General features: G+C 42.8%; 1 protein-coding gene and 1 long non-coding RNA gene across 4 annotated transcripts in view; one reads left to right on the top strand and one right to left on the bottom strand.

Moving 5' to 3' along the window:
- Positions 1–9,786, top strand: part of LOC125486499 — a 32,291-nt gene extending 22,505 nt beyond the window's left edge. Inside the window, exons 4-5 of the long non-coding RNA XR_007265165.1 lie at positions 8,276–8,533; positions 9,150–9,786. This is a non-coding gene — a long non-coding RNA (uncharacterized LOC125486499). The remainder of the gene's footprint in view (positions 1–8,275; positions 8,534–9,149) is intronic.
- Positions 1–13,221, bottom strand: part of LOC109921827 (cAMP-specific 3',5'-cyclic phosphodiesterase 4C-like) — a 271,818-nt gene that overhangs the window by 153,469 nt on the left and 105,128 nt on the right. The window lies entirely within an intron of this gene.

Consider the following 13,221-nt stretch of genomic DNA (forward strand, 5'->3'; position numbering starts at 1 on the left):
CATCTGTGAAGGACAAAACAGAGTTAATGTTTCGGGTCCGGTGACCCGAAGTTCTAAGGAAGGGTCACCGGACCCGAAACGTTAACTCTGTTTTTTCCTTCACAGATGCTGCCAGACCTGCTGAGCTTTTCCAGCAACTTTGTTTTTGTTGTTGTTGTTGTTGTATTCAGTGTACTCCCTGATTGGACAGAACTATAGAAAATTCCTGAAAACTATCTAAAAGCTATAAAAACAGGACTTACCTGCGGACCTCGCTGTTGGAACCTCTCTTGGAATCTTCTGGAGGCTTTCTGAAGAAACCAGCACGGCAAAAGGCAGAGACAAGCTAACCATCCAGAGAGAGAAAGAAGAAAGCAGTCCCAGAGAGACAGCAACTGTGTAAATCTACAAGAGACTTGGAAAGCATTGTAACCCTATGGGGCTAAATACAATCAGAGACATGATGTTAACTTTGTGCCTGGTAAAGTTGGAACTGTTTTTCATTGGGACCAGCTTGTGTTCATATTGATTTGACTGCTTTGGTATTGTGAGACTCCTGAGCAAATTCATTCATTACTTTCTGGTGGGAGTTGTCTGTAACTTGTTTAAAGAGGGACCAGACAACATTGGTCTACTGGTTCTGAAGTGAAATGTTCTGAGTCATTTGAATCTAGAACAATTAGTCCTGCTTGTCCAATCACAGGTTCAATTGTTGGGTTTTAATAATACTTTCCGGGAAGTGAAGAGCTGAGTTGGGGATGGGGGTAATTCTGGCATTGCCTGGGTCAACGGAGTTTCCTTTCATCTCTATTCTTTACCTCAATCTTACCATTTGGAAGCTGTCCATGAGTTTGTGTCATAGAGTCAGAAAGGTCTATGGTACAGAAAATGCCCTTCAGCCCATCATGTCTGTGCTGGTCAAAAACAACCACCTAACTCCCCCCTCAGTGAAGGGCAGCAGGGCAGCACAGTGGCTCAGTGGTTAGCACTGCTGCCTTACAGCAGCAGGGACCTGGGTTAAATTCCTCGGGTGACTGTCTGTGTGGAGTTTGCACGTTCTCCCTGTGTCTGTGGGGATTTCCTCTGGGTGCCCTGGTTTCCTCCCACAGTCCAAAGATGTGCAGGGTAGGTGGATTGGCCATGCTAAATTGCCTGTAATGTCTGGGGATGTTTGGGTTAGACATGGGGAAATGCAGGAGTAGAGGAATGAGTCAGGGTGGGATGTGCTTCAGAGGGGCAGTGTGGACTTGTTGGGCCCAAATAGCCTGTTTCCACACTGTAGGGGTTCTATAACTATTCTAATCCTATTTTCCAGCACTTGGCCCATTGCCTTGAATCACTTGACATTGCTGTGCATGTCTCAATAATTTTTCAATGTGATGAGGCTTTCTGCCTTGTCCATCCCTACAGCCAGTCAGTTCCAGATTCTCCCCATTCTCTGGATGAGAAAGTATCTCCTCACATCCCCTATAAACATCCTGCCCCTTACCTTCAATCTATGTCCCCCTCAGTCATTGATCCCTCCACCAAGGGGGAAATGTTTCTTCCTGTCTACCCTGTCTTTGTCCCTCATTATTTCATACATCTCAATCACGTCCCAACTCAATCAGCAGCTTCATTAAAAAAAACGTTCCTCTTGCAATGGAGAGGGTGCGGAGGAGATTTACCAGGATGTTGCCTGGACTGGAGAGTTTCAGTTATGGAGAGAGATTGGACAGACTGGGGCTGTTTTCATTACAGCAGAGGAGATTGAGGCAAGGGGAACATGATTAAGATGCATAAAATGATGAGTGGTGCAACTGCAATGTCAAGGCACACAAGGCTATGAGCCAAGTACCTTAGAATCAGAACTTTTTCTTCATGGTCATGTACAGGGTGGCACAGTGGCTCAGCGGTTAGCACTACTGCCTCACAGTGCTAGGGACCCCAGTTCGATTCCACCCTCGGGTGACTGTCTGTGTGGAGCTTGCATGTTCTCCCTGTGTCTGCGTGGGTTTCCTCCCAGTGCTCCGGTTTCCTCCCACAGTCCAAAGATGTGCAGGCTAGGTGGATTGGCCATGCTAAATTGCCCGTAGTGTTCAGGGATGTGTAGATTAGGTGGGTTATAGGGGAATGGGTCTGGGTGGGATGCTCTGAGGGTCAGGGTGGACTTGTTGGGCTGAAGGGCCTGCTCCCACACTGTAGGGATTCTCTTCTTTGATCTACTTCTCAAACAGTCTGGGTACTTTTCTTCTTTGAGCTGGCGACTTTCAATTAGGAGCAGGAAAGAGGGTGGGATCTGCCTTTGTTAATAAAGGATTGATGGTGATGAAGGCAGGAGGATAAAGTCGTGAAGAGTCCTGATTGATAATAAATAGAGAAACAGCCATTACCTATCTGTTTAATTCAACTTGTTACTTCAACACAAACAATAAAACAACAGAAAAGAAGAACAGGAAAATAATGCACTAGGCCAGCATTAGAGACGAATGTATTTTTAATGTGACGCCTGACTTCCAAGCCTACAAAGGGATGATTCAGAACTTGAGCCACTAAATTTTACCCTCAGTAGTGAAGAACTCAAAGCAGATAAAGGTATGAGTAAAACATATAAAGGTTGAATAATCCCTGCAAAATTCAGAGATACAAACCAAAACTTGACTGTTGGTTGTATTGATACTAGAGAAATATCATAACATAAGAATGTCATTTGGGAAAACTTAATGTCCAACAAATTTGAAACTGCTGAGGTACAGAGACATTTAGTTGCCAAACGTGAGGTTTATAAGCAGAAGTAACATTTGCTGTTTTGAGCGAGAGTGTCCAGAACAATGCAGTGTTACAACAGTAAATCATGAAATCCCTGACTGTCACTAACAAGAAGCGTGTAGTCTCCTGTTATAATGGTGCAGAAATCAATAAAGGAAAAAAGTTTTATCGAATTACTAAGGAGTTGTAAATATAATTTCCTACTGAAATTGTTTGGAGAGCAGAATGTAGAGGAGTTAGACAAGATACCAAGGTTAAATGATGGCTTGATTCTTGTCAAACATTGGGTTCGGCAGGGTGTTAATCAGATTAATGATGATGACTATTGTATAAAATCAGATAAAAGCATAGACATTTCAAAATTCTTCTACCTTCTATCCCATGATTGGTATTTGTGGAAGAAGGAAATGAGTTCAAGATAACAAATCAAAAATTTTCAACAAAACAAACAAAATAATAATAGGATAATTATATTAGGGGATTTCAACTTCTCCAATATTAATTGAGATAATCACAGCATAAGGGGTTTAGAGGGGACAGACTGCTTGAGACATTTACAAGAGAGACTTTGATGTCAACGTGTAGATGGTTCAACGAGGGATAGTGTAGCGCTGGACTGAATTCTGGGCTGTGGGGGACTATTTTAGTGATAATGAACAGAATGCCTTATATTTTAAGTTTGTTATGAAAAAGTAAAAGATGGTCTGCAAAACAGGGTTTTGGATTGAGGGAAGGCAGGTTTTATTTAAACAGTACAGGATCTGGTCAAAGTAGAATAGGATTGGGGACTTGACGGCAAATCTACAGCAGAATAGGGAGCGTTCAAAGATGAAATTGGTGACATTGCAGACTTAATATGTTCCCTTTGGGGTGAAACGTAGGAGCAACGTGCCCAGAGAACGCTGGATGTCTATGGATATTCAGGAGTGGATAAAAATGAAAAGACAGGCTATTTACAGGTACAAAGTGAGTGAGGTCCCAGTGGGCTATAAAAAGTGCAGGGGGAATCTTGAGAAAGGAATTTCGAGAGCAAATGGGGATATGAAAAACCACTGGTGGGTAAGATTATTAAAAATCACTAGATATTCTATAAGTATATCAAGGGGAAGAGGATAACCAGGCAAAGAGTAGGGCCCATGCAAGACCAAAGTGTCAATCTGTGTGAAGCCTGAAGACACTGGTAAAGTGTTGAATGAGTTTTTCACATCTGTCTTCACTCAGGAGAAGGACAATATAGGTACAGAATTTGGGAAGAGGGACTGAGAGGTTCTTGAGCAGGTAGAAACTAGTGAGTCTCACCTCACTGAGATGGAAACAATTGGAGAAAATTTTGAAGGAGGAAATTAATCTCCGTTTGGAGAGGCAAGGTTTGATCAGGGCTAGTCAGTTTGGTTTGGACAAGGAGAGGTCGTGTATAACAAATCTGGTGGAATTTTGTGAGGATGTAAACAAGTGTTTAGATGAGGGTAATACAGTTCATGTGGTTTATATGGATGTCATCAAAGCCTTTGACAAGGTCCCACATAAGAGACTGATAAAGATGGCAAAAATTCACGAGATCCAGGATAACCTTGGCAAGTTGGATCCAAAATTAGTTCAGTGACAGGAGACAGAGGATGGTAGTAGAAGGATGTTACTGTGACTGGGTCTGTGTACCACAGCGATCAGTGCTGGGTCCCTTATGATGTATATAAATAATGCAGATGAAGCATGATGGGACATGATAAGTAAGTTTGTGGATAACATGAAGATTGGCCAGATGGTTGACAGGGAGGTTGAAGGTGTTAGCTTACAGGAGGGTATAAATAGATTGGTCAGATAGGCAGATCAGTGACAGATGGAACTTAACTCTGATAAAAGAGAGGTGATCTGCTTTGGAAAGAGTGTAAAGACAAGGGAATACTCAATGAATGGCAGGACACTAGGATGCTCAGAGGAATAGAGACCATAGGACCATAAGACATAGGAGCAGAAATTAGGCCATTCAGCCCATTGAGTCTGCTCCACAATCAATCATGGCTGATATTTTTCTCAACCCCATTCTCTCACCTTCTCTCCAAAGCCTTTGATCCACTGAACAGTCTATCTTAAGTATACTCAATGACCAATCCTCTACAGCCTTCTGTGGCAGTGAATTCCATAGATTCACCACTCTCTGGCTGAAGAAGCTTCTCCTTATCTCCGTTCTAAAGAGTCTTCCCTTTACTCTAAGGATGTGCCATTGGGACCTGGTCTTTCCTGCCAATGGAAACATCTTCCCAATATCCACTCTTTCCAAGCATTCAGTATTCTTTAACAGAGGGATCTTGGGCTGTTTGTTTACAGATCCCTGATGGTGTCGTGAAGAAAGCATAGTAGGCATTTGCCTTTCTCACTCCTGGCATTGATTATAGTGGAAGGGAGATCATGTTGCAGCTGCGGAGGACTTCAGTGAGACTACAGCTGGAGTACTGTGTGTAGTCCTGGTCACCACACTATGGGAAGGATCTCATTGTACTGGAGGGGGTGGGGAGGAGATTGACCAGGATGTTGCTTGGGGTGGAGCATTTCAACGATGAAGAGAGGCTGGATTACCTCAGGTTGTTTTCTTTGGAGTAGAGAAGGCTGAGGGGGTACCTGATAGATGTGTGTAAGATCATGAGGGTTATGGATAGGGTGGATAGAAAGCAGTAGTTCTCTTTAACTGAAGGGTCAATTGTATAGGGCATTATTTTAAAATGAAAAGACAGAAGGTTTAGAGAGGATTTGAGGAAAAACCTTTTCACCCAGAAGATGGTGGAAAGCACTGCCTGGGAGGGTAGTTGAGATGGGAACCTCACAACCTTTAAAAATTACCTGGATGAACATCAGACATGTCATAACCTTCAAGGCTATGGGCCAAGTGCTGGAAACTGGGTCTGGTGTAGATTTAGAGCAGTTTTTCTCGGCGCTGATGTGATGCGCCAAAGGGTGTCTTGTGTGCTCTATAATTGTACAATTCAATTTCTGTTGGATTTCTTGATCACTCATTGAAAAGACGGTGAAACACCTGACTCATTGTTTACAGCAAGGCTCCCTGTATCTTCCTCCAATTGGGCAGTTTGGAGAGTGCCTTTTTATCAAAACAAGTCCCTACACAACAAAAGCTGCCAGTCAGTCAAGGTCAAGTGGTTCATGTGACAGGCAGTGCCCTGCAACAAGTTGTACCTGACACCAGAAGTGACCCCAGGATCAAGGTTTCAGGGAAGTGCTTTTTGGGCGTGGGAGTGGAGTAGGGGTTCTGGCATTGGGAGACACAGGGAGAAGTGGGTGGGAGCATTGAACCTTCAGGCAAGCTGGATGATGCCAAGCTGTGATGGCAGTAGTCGATTACATGTAAAGATGTGAGAACATGAACTTGCCACATTTGGAGAAAATCTTCAATCCTCAGAGACAACACATCAACAACTGCAAGCAGGCAACAAAAAGCTATCCAGAGAAAAGGAGATCTGTAAATCCAAACTGGATTATGTCAACAGTCAATGAGCGGAAATTATGGACCTGCACGGAATGGGAACAGGACGCTGCAGTTCAGTGTTTTCAGCAAGACACAGAAACGCTCAAGATCACTTTCAGCAAAGGGCTAGAAGCCCAAACTTCACAACAAAACAATAACATTTTGGGTGGAATCTCTATCAGGATCTGAATGATGTGGGCTCGAGAACATTGAGTGCCTGCTCGAAGCTGATGTTTTAGGTCAGCAGGAACGTAGGAATTTTGATAAGGGTTCTTTCAGGACACGCACTACAATTGACTGTATTGACTCCTTTCTCAAAGATCCACATTGGCAGATATCCGCGAGGTGGTTTATATTCTTTATAAAAGAGTCAACAGCTTTTCCAGCTCCTGACTGCAGCGATTAGCCTCTGACCCGTAATGAGCCATTTACCATCAATGATGAAAGGAGTTGAATGAATCACTGCATGTTGTATTTATTTCTGCCCTGGTTTTGCCTGGAGACAATGGTGGTGGTACTACAGCTGGGCTTGTACCCTGACCCAGACTTGATTCGACTTTTTAACCTGAAGCTGCACAGCCTGTGTCATACTATTGACACCAATACACAGACGGGAGAGGAGCCTTTGTGTCACCTGAAGGATCTGGTAACTGTCAGGTTTATTCCCATCGTTAGTGTATTTTCTATTTAGATTGTGGCTTTTATGAGATTTCTTGGCTTTCCTGCTGTCTTTTTCCATTGCAGAGGGGTTTCCTGTTTTTTGTGGTCATTTGCTTAAAGATTTCTGATCTACAACAATAGCTCACACACTGTTGCTGATTACATTTGCTGGTAGCTTCCAGCATTCTCAGGTTTTCTCAGCCTTTGTGTGAGCTCTCCCCTTCTGTGTTCTGATGCCAAATAGGCCTGAAGTAAGTCGCCAGATATTCCTGTTGCTGCTAGCCTTTTCTTTAGGATTTCTCCCACTTCAGTGTTTCGATTACCAGCCAGATTCGCCCTTCACCTGTATCACTGCACAGTCACTGAGTTTCAGAACCACCACACACTGCTCCTTTCTCCTGGTCCAGGGCTCGGATCACCATTGGTCAGCTTGTACACTCAGGTGAGTGGACGCTAACAGGCTGTATTGAATAAAACTGTCTACAAGGGAGAGTAAGAGATGCCATTACTGGAACAGACACACTCAGGACCCAATTTCATCTGATCCAACATCACTAACCAGGGAGACAGTGGTGCAGTGAAACTGTCACTAGATTAGTGACCCCAAGCTATTCCAGAACCAGGGGTCACAGTCTGAGGATTCAGGGTAGACCATTTAGGACGGAGATGAGGAGACATTTCTTCACCCAAAGAGCGATGAGCCTGTGGAATTCATTACCACAGGAAGTAGTTGATGCCAAAACATCAAATGTATTCAAGAGGCAGCTAGACATAGCACTTGGGGCAAATGGGATCAAAGGTTATGAGGAGAAAGCAGGATTAGGCTATTGAGCTGGACGATCAGCCATGATTGTGATGGATAGCAGAGCAGGCTTGAAGGGCTGAATGGCCTCATCCTGCTCCTGTCTTCTATGTTTCTATTACTGACCTCATCGTTCCATTCAATGCCAAGTATGTTTCAGTCCCCTTTTCCCCCTTTAAACTTGCTACAACTTTCCCACAGACAAGGGAACATTTCGCTGCCCATTGACCACAACTGAGGTTTAGCTTGGGTTTGTTCACCATTTCACTCCATGGCGATGTGTTCCACACCCATGGCACTTTCTGTTAGGAAGAAATATCTTGTTGAGCCTGAAATACAGCCAACACAGCATTATCCTTGCAATCCCATTAGAATATTATCAAATATGTTTTGTTATAATTGGTCAGAGGTATTTAAACACAACTGGATCAGAAGCAAAATGCTTGAGTGTTTGATTGGAAAGAGCATAAAAAGAGAGAAGGAAGATTTTCTGCACAGTCAGCATGAGGAGTGAAAGGTAAGTAGCTCTCAGCCCTAAAAGATGGTTAATTAATTTGTCTACATTGCTGCAAAGAGTATCCCTGTTCTTTCCAATCTCTTACCTTCCACAGATGGCCGAATCAAAGGGGAATGGTGACAAGAAGACAGAAGCTAAGAAAGAGCACAACCTGACAGAAGAAATTAAGGAACCCTTCTTGACTGAGTTAGTTACCAGATGGACCCAGCTCTATGATCGACGTACTGGCGAACATGTAAAAACAGAATGGGTTAAATTGGCAAAGGCAGTGAATGAAAAGGCTAAAAAAGACGATAAAATTTACACAGCAGAATGGTACATCCAAAAATCTGATAAAATCACAATTTCTGATGTAAGTTGCTCATTGCTTGTTCTTGAACACTATCTTTTGGACGAGTAAGTAAAGTACTCTGAAATAGATGTAAAATATCTCGTGGTGCTATTTCGATGAAGAGCTGGGAGCGCACCTCAGTGTCTCACCAACATTTAGCCCTCAATTAACATGCAGAAATAAGATTCTCTAGCCATTTCACATTCCAACTTATAGTATCCATCCTTGGGCATAAATATTGGCTACATCTTTTCCTATATGACCACAGTGTCTCCACTTCAAAGGCACATCATTGCCTGTAAAGCACTTTCAGACACCTGGTTGTTGAAAAAATAGTCACCAAAATAACGCACGATTTTATGTAATTATTACCCAGACAGCAGTGAGAGTGTGGGATTTGCTCCCACAGAGTGTGGTTGAGGTGCATGGTAGTAATGATACATTTAAGGGAAAGCTGGATAAACATAATGGAAAGCAAGAATTGAAGGGCAGGCTGACAGGGTGAGATGAAAAGTGGGTGGGAAGAGAACCGTGTGCACCATTAGCAAAAGTGAAATGCCTAAAGGAGTCATTCTGTGCTGCACATTCCTTGTAATGGCCATAAGGCAACTATTGATCTCTACTTTTGTTTTTGCAGTTGAGACTAAATTACTGGAGAATCAGAGGATGGCTGCACTTGTTCCCGGGAGTTCAGGCATTGACCCCATATGTCCAAATCCAGAGCTCTTTCAGGACATGGCTTCCAAGCTGTCTCGAAGAGTGGCGCTAACTATCCTTGACCCCAATTATATGTTTCATGCTATGACAATTTCCAAGGGTGCAGATGAAGACAAGAAATAAAGTGCAGCTGATCAGATCTTCATGCCTGTCCTCACCTTTGGTGCAGAGGGGCAGATGAAAGAGATTCTTACTTTTAATCTCAGTCTCTTCTGACTTCTCCCTATTTTAGGGACGGTTCCATCAGTCACTGTCATAGATCACTTATTGGCCAACTACTGGATTTCTGAAATGTTACACTTGCTAAATCAAAATATTTTAATTCAAAGTTGGTAAATTCTTTTCAAAAGTCTCTATCAGATTAACATGGGTGTGGAAAAGGGTTACCAATGTTTATTTGTAATTATTAAAAGTTTATTGGAAGTGATTTTATCATGAAAAATTGCTTGCAATTAAGACATCTCTCTGTTTGGAAATTCAAACAGTCTATAATTTTCTTGAAACAACTAACTATTGCTTTACCTTTAACATAAACTTTGAAATTTGTAATGATTGCATCTGGGGCTTACACATTTGAAATATTAACTCATTTAAAAAGTTAATAAAACTATCTAAAGTTAAAGGTGCTGTGTCTGAGTCTTACTGGTTACAACAACAACAATGTGCATTCAGGTAGTAAATGTAACATTGTAAAAAGGACAAATGTGTTTAATACAAGTGATTATCAAGCAAAGTTTAACAGAAAACGTAAAAACAAAAGGTGTATTAAGACAGGTGACAAGACTCTTGGGCAAAGACTCAGAACTTTAAGGAGCACCTTAAAAGGAGGAAACGGGGCAGGGAATTTTAAGGGACTGCACAGTTCGAGATCACCCCAAGCCCCACCCCAAAGAGCCACAAGCTGCCTGTCCCGTCTCAATGGGCAGTTCTCGTGCCTGAGCCGGAGAGTTAGGGGTTCAATTCCCACCCAGAGATTTGAAAATCTTAGGTTGCCACTCTCACTGCAGTACGGAGGCACTGCTGCACTGTCAGATGAGTTATTTGTTTTTGGATGAGACGTAACCCAGTTGGACTGCTCAGATGCAGAAAAGAAGACGTTGAGACACTCTTTCCAGCAAGAGCAGGGAATTCTCCCCAGTGTCCTGGGTCAATACAAATCCTTCAACTTGCACCGAAAGGGATCAAACAGGATAATCAAGCAAGGTTACGGTTTAGGTAGTGATGGATCAGGATATGGCAGGAAGGGACAGAGAACACAACCTACGGAGTGCTTCAGCAGAAAGGTCAAAAATTACACATATGAAACAATTACAGAACGAAAGGCTCTGTATCTGACTACATGCAATATTCATAATGAAATGAATGAATTCTTAACATCGATAGAAGTAAAGTATGCCTGTACTGTGTTGTACTGTTCTCTGTTCTATGTCAGGGCTGATAGCCATTGTAGAGAATTGGTGGCAAGGTGATTAAAGCTAGAACATGAATATTGAAGAGTATTTGACATTTGAAACAGAGGTAGGAAAGGGTAGTGAGATAATTCTGTTCAATAAGTGAAAGTAGTGAAAGATGACCTTAGCTTGAAACAGCAAGATGTAGAATCAGTTTGGGCAGAGATAAGAAATGGGAACAACAAGGGATCACCGGTGGGAGCAGTTTATAAGCTCCTAACAGTAATTACAATAAAGTAACTGTAGTCCCAGAGGACCATAGGGCTCCTCTCTCATGAAGAGAGAGACAGAGACGGCAGATGGTGTTTAACCTGGGGGTCACCACACCTCAGCTGAGGGGTGCGTTTGAGAAAATGGAACCTTCATGGTAACTTCAGCTGGTGTGGGAATTAACTCTGTGCTGTTGGCATTAATCAGCATCATTAACTAGCTGTCCAGCCAACTGATCTAACTGTACAAGCTACGCCTGCTGCTTCAAGCTCTATTCTTCAATCACAGATCACTGACAGTGTTTAAAGAGGACAGAGATACATAGAGAAGTTGAGGGCTGAGGAAGATCAACCATGATCTTATAGGATAGCAGGTTTAAGGGGCTGAATGGCCCACTCCTATTTCTTATGCACTTACATGACCTAGTCTTTATATCACGTTGTTTGTGTGATCTTCTTGTGCTTCTTGAAATACAGCAGTGACCACACTTTTAAAAAAGAATCAGCATTGGCTGTAAGGTGCTCTGGATGTCCTGCTGTCATAGAAGGTGCTGTATAAATGCAAGTCCCTTAACAAAGGTTGTGCAATATCAGCCTCACGCAATTCTCAGGAACAATGATCTCTGACATATTCGCTTTATTTTCATTTAATCCAGATTAAATTACCGAACCATGCCTACATAATGAATCCTGAGTGAATGGTCTCACTGCTGACAGCATTATGTGAAACCGAGCAACCAGGTTTGGTTCATACTACCATGTCCACCCACCGACTCCCCCTCCTCACTCCCTACAGGCACTGCCTCAGACCAAGGAAGAGATGACTGCTCCATTTAACTTAAACTGCACAGAGAACAGAATAATATTCAGAAGCTTGGCACAGATTCCTCCAGAAATTTCTCCTTGAAGAACTACCTGACAGAGGTACTTATAATCACAAAGGGGTTTGTTAGACACGGAGAAAATATTTGTCTTGCGGGCTAAGCCAGGACTTGGTGCCGTAAGGCAGTCACTCAGACACCAATGAGGATTTCAGAAGAAACCTCTTCTCCCAGAGAGTGGGGAGAATATGGAACTCACTCCCACAGGGATTCGGTGATGGGAACAGTATCAACACATTGGAGCGGAAGCTGGATAAACACATGAGAGAGAAAGAAATTGCAGGATATATTGATGGGAATGGGATGAAGAGGGGTGTGGGGAAACTTGTATGGAGAAAAAAAGTTAGCAGAACCAGTTAGGCCAAATGGCCTATTTCTGTGCTATAAATTCTGTAGAACACTAGTCTTGTTGGGAAGTCATGTTGAGGTTGTATAGGACATAGGTGAGGCCTCTTCTGAAATACCATGTCCAGTTCTGGTTGCCCAATTACAGGAAGGGTGTTACCAAGCTGGACAGGGTTCAGAAGAGATTCACAAGAATGTTGCCGGGTATGAAAGGTTTGAGTTATTAGGCAAGGCTGGATAGACTGGGACTTTCTTCACTGGAGCGTAGGAGGTTGAGAGATGATCTTACAGAAGTTTATAAAATAATGAGGTATAGATAGAGTTAATGGTGGTTGTCTTTTCCCTAGGATGGGGGATTTCAAGGCTAGGGGACACATTTTCAAGGTGAGAGGAGAGAGATTTAAAAAAGACATGAGGGGCAAATTTTTTATACAGAGGGTGGTTTGTGTGTGGAATGAACTTCCTGATGAAATGGTGGATGCGGGTACAATTACAATGTTTAAAAGACATTTGAATAAGTACGTGAATAGGAAAGTTTTAAAGGCATATGGGCCAGGAACAAGCAGGTGGGACTAGTTTGAAATTATATTCGGCATCGATTGGGCGGACCAAAGGGTCTGTTTCCGTGCTGTCTGACTCTCTGACTCTGTAACTCTAGCAGACAGACCCTGGGACAGTGGGAAAGGCCATTGGTAGGGGAGGGGGATTCTACTGCCACTTATTGGTACAGAGTTCAACAGCAAAGGAACAGGAGCTCCCCCTAATGGTCTGGATTGGTGATGGCTGAGCTTATGCACACACACACACACAAACACACATAAACACACACACACATACACATAAACACACACACAAACACACACACACATACACATAAACACACACACACGTACACATAAACACACACACAAACACACACACATACACATAAACACACACACACAGACACACGCACATCAACACACACATACACATAAACACACATAAACATAAACACACACACATTGACACATAAACACACACACACACAAACACAAACACACATAAACACACACACATACACATAAACACACACACATACACATAAACACACACACACAAACACA

This window comes from Rhincodon typus, chromosome 29 (assembly GCF_021869965.1).
Source record: "Rhincodon typus isolate 14 chromosome 29, sRhiTyp1.1, whole genome shotgun sequence".
NCBI lineage: Eukaryota > Metazoa > Chordata > Chondrichthyes > Orectolobiformes > Rhincodontidae > Rhincodon > Rhincodon typus.